This window comes from Diorhabda sublineata, unplaced genomic scaffold, assembly GCF_026230105.1.
Source record: "Diorhabda sublineata isolate icDioSubl1.1 unplaced genomic scaffold, icDioSubl1.1 Dsub_32, whole genome shotgun sequence".
In the NCBI taxonomy this organism is placed as follows: Eukaryota; Metazoa; Arthropoda; class Insecta; order Coleoptera; family Chrysomelidae; genus Diorhabda; species Diorhabda sublineata.
The window spans coordinates 20,473-28,797 of NW_026614255.1; the positions used below are offsets into that span (position 1 = coordinate 20,473).

Genomic DNA, 8,325 nt, shown 5'->3' on the forward strand with positions numbered 1-8,325 from the left:
GCCTCGATCTCTAGGACTCTCGAGAAGAGAGAATTCCACTACTTCGCCCTCTGCTTCCTCGTGAGGCCGCGCGTTTTCGTTCTCAAGTTGTTCGAGAACGTCTACGCGGGCCTCGATGTTGTTTTCGTTTCTGAGGAATTCGAGGAGTTCCTTGTATCTATCCTGTTTCCGTCTATATTTTATAGAGTCGATGGTACGGTTAGGATAGATACTTTGGAGATGTTTATTGATGAAACGGCCCGTATAGGCAAGTTCATGTTTGGCCATTTCAATGTAATCCTCATCCTCGAATTCAACGGGGGCATTAGGCTTTTCGTAGAGATTCTCAAGCTCCTCATTGTACTCCACGGGGTGCGCTCTCCGCATGTGCTGTCGCATTCCAGCGTAAGTCTTATATGTTTGTTTGCATACGGAGCAAACATTGCCGTCAGCCGGGGGTGCACCCCGGCAGCGTAGCCTTCTTAAATGGGTCTGAAGCCCAGTATCAGTGGCGAAAGTTTTTCCACATATGCACAAGACCATAGTTCTAGGACTGAAACTAGGTCTGTCGTAAGTTCAATTCAGTTAATATGGGATAGTTGGGTAGACAGGAAAAGACTTGTCTACCACTTAAATAAAAAGTCGGAAGGTGTACTATCCCTAAAACTAAAACCCCCAGGAGTCTGGAGGTGGGCACGGTCCGATAAAGAAGCCAGATAGGTGACCGTGGGGCAGTCTTCGGATGATCCCAATCTCTTAGAATAGACAAGAGATTGCCGTGTTGGATCAAGACTAAGAATCCTATCTGGGGCGCTCTGTACGTTAGCCACGCTAAAATAAATTCTAGCGTGTTACCGACTCTACCACGGGGAGGTGTACAGAACTTGATTAGGAGAGGCTGCAAACTTTAAAAGCTCACAACCGGGGTTTCAAAGGCTTTGGATGAATTGAACAGAAAAGGTCGCTCTGCCGCTTTCTAACCGCCTTCAAAAATTCCGGTCGCACTACTTTCTCCGCTACAGTTCCTAACCCTTAAGAGAGTCATAGTTACTCCCGCCGTTTACCCGCGCTTGCTTGAATTTCTTCACTTTGACATTCAGAGCACTGGGCAGAAATCACATTGAGTCAACACCCGTTGGGGCCATCGCAATGCTTTGTTTTAATTAGACAGTCGGATTCCCCTAGTCCGTGCCAGTTCTGAGCTGACCGTTGAATGGCGGCCGAAGAGGATATCCAAATACCGATTAAGGTAATATGGAACCTCGCAGCAAGACGGTTCCGCGGGAGGCCAAGGCACGGGACCGAACTCGGATCCATAATCATCACAAATACTCCAACCATGAAGGAAGGAGAGAGATGCTCCAATTACTTCACCTCGCCCAGGCCCGGCACGTCAGCCGTGACCCACTTCCTCGCCAAGCCCGACACGCCCCGATCCTCAGAGCCAATCCTTATCCCGAAGTTACGGATCCAATTTGCCGACTTCCCTTACCTACATTATTCTATCGACTAGAGGCTCTTCACCTTGGAGACCTGCTGCGGATATGGGTACGAACCGGCGCGAGCCTCCACGTGGCCCTCTCCTGGATTTTCAAGGTCCGAGGGGAAGATCCGGACACCGCTGCAACTGCGGTGCTCTTCGCGTTCCAAACCATATCTCCCTGCTAGAGGATTCCATGGAACTCGAACGCTTATGCAGAAAAGAAAACTCTTCCCGGATCTCCCGACGGCGTCTCCAGGTCCTTTTGGGTTACCCCGACGAACTCTCTTGCGAGGGCCCGACTTTTTGACGGTTCCGCTGCCGGGTTCCGGAATAGGAACCGGATTCCCTTTCGCCCGATGGGTGTGTACAAACTTTTTACGTGTTTGTGTACACGTACACACGTACGTACGTACGTAAATAATAAAGCTACACCACATCAACATCGGCTTTCGCCTAGGGCTTAGGATCGACTGACTCGTGTGCAACGGCTGTTCACACGAAACCCTTCTCCACGTCAGTCCTCCAGGGCCTCGCTGGAGTATTTGCTACTACCACCAAGATCTGCACCGACGGCGGCTCCAGACGGCCTCACGGCCAATCCTTCTGCGCACACCGCCGCGACCCTCCTACTCGTCAGAGCTTCATGGTCGCGCGCAAAACGCGAACCGCACATGCCGCTGACGGTCGAGTATAAGCACGACGCTTCAGCGCCATCCATTTTCAGGGCTAGTAACTTCGGCAGATGAGTTGTTACACACTCCTTGGCGGATTCCGACTTCCATGGCCACCGTCCTGCTGTCTTAAGTTACCAACGCCTTTCATGGTATCCCATAAGCGTCGATTTTGGCGCTTTAACTCGACGTTTGGTTCATCCCACAGCGCCAGTTCTGCTTACCAAAAATGGCCCACTTGGCACTCTGATTCGAGTCTCGCGGCTTCATAAGTTCGAGCAAGCCGGAGATCTCACCCATTTAAAGTTTGAGAATAGGTTGAGGTCGTTTCGACCCCAATGCCTCTAATCATTCGCTTTACCGGATGAAACTCGTACGCTACGAGCGCCAGCTATCCTGAGGGAAACTTCGGAGGGAACCAGCTACTAGATGGTTCGATTAGTCTTTCGCCCCTATACCCAGTTCCGACGATCGATTTGCACGTCAGAATCGCTACGGACCTCCATCAGGGTTTCCCCTGACTTCGTCCTGACCAGGCATAGTTCACCATCTTTCGGGTCCCAGCGTGTACGCTCTTGGTGCGCCTCTTCTCGTAATGAGAACGAGACGCCCCGGGAGTGCGAAGCGATCCAATTTATTAAAAAAGCAAATCGCTTATCCTCCCTTGGTCTACGCGAGGTAAACCTTTACTTTCATTACGCCTTTAGGTTTAGTTATTTCCCAATGACTCGCGCACATGCTAGACTCCTTGGTCCGTGTTTCAAGACGGGTCCTGAAATTACCCAAATCGATAGCGTCGTTGATCGGCGTTTCGAAACGAGGTCTGTTCGAGAACACCGTACCAACAGTCGTTCCGGGACAGAATCGGCATTATGTCCGATTACCGTCAAACACGAAACGCTCTTGCTACGGGCCGAACGCTAATTATAATTTAGCGGCCCCGCGCCATATTTGTACCGTCGAGCGAGTCTGTCGGAATATCGAGGGTCCGCATGAAAAAATCAAGTGGTCTCCACCTCGAGTCTTAAACAGACACCCAACGGATCACGACGTCCTACTAGAGGAAAAGTGCACGCGTTCGATATCGATTAGAAAAACGTAAAACGCGATTTATTGTGTTGCCGAAACAACAACAATATCCGTCATACAAACGTTCAACTTCAATTATCGAAACGCGAATGAATTTCCTCTTTCGACCTTTCGGGTTTCTCAGGTTTACCCCTGAACGGTTTCACGTACTCTTGAACTCTCTCTTCAAAGTGCTTTTCAACTTTCCCTCACGGTACTTGTTCGCTATCGGTCTCGTGGTCATATTTAGCCTTAGATGGAGTTTACCACCCACTTAGGGCTGCACTCTCAAGCAACCCGACTCTCAGGAGAGATCCTCACGCAATCGGCAACGGTCGCTACGGGCCTGGCACCCTCTATGGGCTGTGGCCCCGTTCAAGAAGGACTTGGACGCGCCGCACGATCTCGTGATAAACGGATCCTCCCTAACACCACATTTCCCGGTGGCCGATATCGACCACGGGATTCGGTGCTGGGCTTTTCCCTGTTCGCTCGCAGCTACTAAGGGAATCCTAGTTAGTTTCTTTTCCTCCGCTTAGTAATATGCTTAAATTCAGCGGGTAATCTCACCTGCTCTGAGGTCGATATATTATAATATATCTATAATATTTAAATACAATTCGCTAAAATATCACAAAAAAAAAAAACGTGTGTTTAATCACATTATACGAAATATAACATTATTTGTTTTTATTTATAGAGGCGGCAGAGCAAGTTATACATATATATATATATATATATATATATATATATATATATATATAATTCATATATTTTGTCGATACAGTATAAATGATATAAAAAAAAACACTGGTCAGACGTCCAGTCTTCGAAACTTTATTATTTCTCTCGGACACGACGACCGCGTTATCATTTTAAATATATATAATATATACACTTATTTATCGACTATATATACGTAAATATAACTCTACCAAACAAATTTTATGTATTTCATATAAAAATACACACGATCAATTTATGGTAGTAATAGCGTCGTTGTGTTCAAAAATTGCGCAAATTTTTTCTATAAAAAATTTACGCTGCTTTTCGCATTTTAGGATGCCGCACAAAAAAAAAATACGCACAAGTTTATAGTATGTGCGTGTGTTTTCTTTTAGTGTGCGTTATTGTGTCTCACACATCCAACACGCTTAGTCATTTATTTTTCTATAATAAATTGAAAAATTTTAAATTCTAAGCAGTCTTTTAAATTGATACGACCCTCAGTCAGGAGTGGTCCGGGAACGAGTATCCGAGGACCGCAATGTGCGTTCGAAATGTCGATGTTCATGTGTCCTGCAGTTCACAAGTTGACGCGCAATTAGCTGCGTTCTTCATCGACCCACGAGCCAAGTGATTCACCGTTCAGGGTAATCATTTTATTATGTCGTTTTCTCATATTCTATTCGTCGTATTTTTAATATTTGATTATTAAATTAATAATAATATTATAATATTTTATACGCGTATAGAATTATCTAACGACATTTATATATATATATATATATATATATATATATATATATTATTTATTAAATGGTAATTATATATAAATTTTAGAGAAATTATAATATCGTACTTAAAAATATCCGATAAATTTTAACCGCTGCACATGTTTTATTACAAACGAGGCGCGCATAGACAGATATCTCGCACGATATATTCCTCTTAATTATTACAAGTTTTTTAATCTTGAAAGTTTTATACAAATTTCGACACGGTCGGGCGTAAATCTTCGAACACCTTCGAAATAATACGTGAAATATTATTTCTAAAACGAATTTTTATACATATCGAAAGAATCGACACGTGCTTAAAAGTTTCGTTTAGGTACCCGGATGAAGAAAATGTCTTATCATCTCACATAATCATCATCACATATAATATTGTCGAAATTTTTTTGTATTACCTTCGATCGATAAAAAACTTATGTAATAATAAAAAAACGAAATAAAATTTCTCCATAAAAATACAGAAGACAGACACACACGACGACAACAACAACAACAACAACAACAACAGACGACGTTTCAATAATCTATATATTTTTCGTTTATTATAATAACGATTCTTTATATTAGAACGTTTTTAGTTAACAAGAAATTTTGTTAATGATCGTTCTGTCAATCGTTAATATATATATATATATATATAATAATAAAAATATATTGTTACTACTATTGTGTCGTCATCGTCGTTCGTCGTCGTCGTCGTCGTCGACTCCTTCTACTAATCTATGATAAAAATTTTTCGTTATTTTTACTGTAAATTTATATATGTAGATATATATTTTATAGACGTATGAAATATATTTATCTTTTTTTTTTTTAAATATTATTCGAAACTTGTTCGAATTTTATAAAAAAAAAAAAAAAAATTTCAATATATATACATCATATATTTATATCATATATAAATTTTCTTTTGAAGAGTTCGATTATTTTGTAGAAAAGAAAAATTTCTTTCACAATTATATATAATATAATAATACAGACTTGATTTCGTTTTTTTATTTTTTGTTTAAAAACGAACAAATACTCTGTAATGATCCTTCCGCAGGTTCACCTACGGAAACCTTGTTACGACTTTTACTTCCTCTAAATGATCAAGTTTGGTCATCTTTCCGAAGCATCGGCGACGCCGAAACGCCACCGCGCTCAGTCCGAAGACCTCACTAAATCATTCAATCGGTAGTAGCGACGGGCGGTGTGTACAAAGGGCAGGGACGTAATCAACGCGAGCTTATGACTCGCGCTTACTGGGAATTCCTCGTTCATGGGGAACAATTGCAAGCCCCAATCCCTAGCACGAAGGAGGTTCAGCGGGTTACCCGGGCCGCTCGGCCAGGGAGGACACGCTGATTCCTTCAGTGTAGCGCGCGTGCGGCCCAGAACATCTAAGGGCATCACAGACCTGTTATTGCTCAATCTCGTGCGGCTAGAAGCCGCCTGTCCCTCTAAGAAGAATTATTTGTACGCCGACAGTAAAAACCGCGAACGGCAAGAGCCGAAACTCAATACCGACGGGCCTTTGGGATGTCGAAATACGCCTAGTTAGCAGGCTAGAGTCTCGTTCGTTATCGGAATTAACCAGACAAATCGCTCCACCAACTAAGAACGGCCATGCACCACCACCCACCGAATCAAGAAAGAGCTCTCAATCTGTCAATCCTTCCGGTGTCCGGGCCTGGTGAGGTTTCCCGTGTTGAGTCAAATTAAGCCGCAGGCTCCACTCCTGGTGGTGCCCTTCCGTCAATTCCTTTAAGTTTCAGCTTTGCAACCATACTTCCCCCGGAACCCAAAAGCTTTGGTTTCCCGGAAGCTGCCCGCCGAGTCATCGGAGGAACGTCGGCGGATCGCTAGCTGGCATCGTTTATGGTTAGAACTAGGGCGGTATCTGATCGCCTTCGAACCTCTAACTTTCGTTCTTGATCAATGAAAGCGTTTTTGGCAAATTCTTTCGCTTCTGTCCGTCTTGCGACGATCCAAGAATTTCACCTCTAACGTCGCAATACGAATGCCCCCATCCGTTCCTATTAATCATTACCTCGGGGTTCCGAAAACCAACAAAATAGAACCGAGGTCCTATTCCATTATTCCATGCACACAGTATTCAGGCAAAATTTTGGCCTGCTTTAAGCACTCTAATTTGTTCAAAGTAAACGTGCCGGCCCACCTCGACACTCAGTCAAGAGCACCGCGGCGGGATTGAGTTGGGCCGCCCTTGCGAGCTAAGCCCACCGGCAGGACGTCCCACGACACGCCAGTTGACACCGCGTACGATGAACCAGCGGCGTGGGACACAGATTCGACTACGAGCTTTTTAACCGCAACAACTTTAATATACGCTATTGGAGCTGGAATTACCGCGGCTGCTGGCACCAGACTTGCCCTCCAATTGATCCTCGTTAAAGGGTTTAGAGTGTACTCATTCCGATTACGGGGCCTCGGATGAGTCCCGTATCGTTATTTTTCGTCACTACCTCCCCGTGCCGGGAGTGGGTAATTTGCGCGCCTGCTGCCTTCCTTGGATGTGGTAGCCGTTTCTCAGGCTCCCTCTCCGGAATCGAACCCTGATTCCCCGTTACCCGTTACAACCATGGTAGGCGCAGAACCTACCATCGACAGTTGATAAGGCAGACATTTGAAAGATGCGTCGCCGGTGCGAGACCGTGCGATCAGCGAAAAGTTATTCAGAGTCACCAAATTGTACGATGACGAGCAAGCCCGCCACCGATTGGTTTTGATCTAATAAAAGCGCTCCTTCCGTCTCCGGTCGGAACTCTGTTTGCATGTATTAGCTCTAGAATTACCACAGTTATCCAAGTAAATGTGGGTACGATCTAAGGAACCATAACTGATTTAATGAGCCTTTCGCGGTTTCACCTTAATTTGGCTTGTACTGAGACATGCATGGCTTAATCTTTGAGACAAGCATATGACTACTGGCAGGATCAACCAGGGAACTACTATTTGTGTATTTTATATATAATAAAACTATTATCGAAAAAGTTTTAATAACAATATCCACCACATAATGTGAGGATGAGAATTATGATGACGTTTTTTCATATTACATATATTTTATATTTATACACATAATATTTTATATTCATCTATATTCTCGTATATAATAAACACATTGTTATTTACTTTTTCGTTTGCGTGGTGTTTGCTGCGCTTATTATTGAAAATATATAATTTTCGGCGCCACGCTTTATATATTATAATATATTTTTCTTATATTTCATAAAATTTTCACCGAATCGACTATAAATTTATCTAAAATTTAATCGAAATGATATTTTAAATAAGATATAATTACGTCGACCGGAATAGAATTTCGACATTATCTCTACCCTTCGCTAGATTGTAAGCGACATGGTTTACAATTAGATAATAATGAACGAAATTTTTATTCTCGCTCGGAATAATGAGAGTTATCGCAATGTTGTGTAATAATATAAATGTTATATTATTATATATATTTTTATAGACGATCGCATATGAATCGCTCGCGGTAAAACGCTAGCTAAATTCGCGATCTCGCAATATATATTTAATTTGTGGATAAATTGATATAATATCTAAAAAGGGAACCGCTAGCAATATACGATAATAT

General features: G+C 43.0%; 2 non-coding genes across 2 annotated transcripts; both read right to left on the minus strand.

Moving 5' to 3' along the window:
• Positions 1 to 4,421: 4,421 nt before the first annotated feature.
• Positions 4,422 to 4,577, minus strand: LOC130452248 (5.8S ribosomal RNA). The gene has a single exon (XR_008910890.1). It is a non-coding gene; the product is annotated as a 5.8S ribosomal RNA (ribosomal RNA).
• Positions 4,578 to 5,746: 1,169 nt separating this feature from the next.
• On the minus strand, positions 5,747 to 7,668 carry LOC130452255 (small subunit ribosomal RNA). The gene has a single exon (XR_008910897.1). It is a non-coding gene; the product is annotated as a small subunit ribosomal RNA (ribosomal RNA).
• Between the last annotated feature and the right edge of the window lie 657 nt (positions 7,669 to 8,325).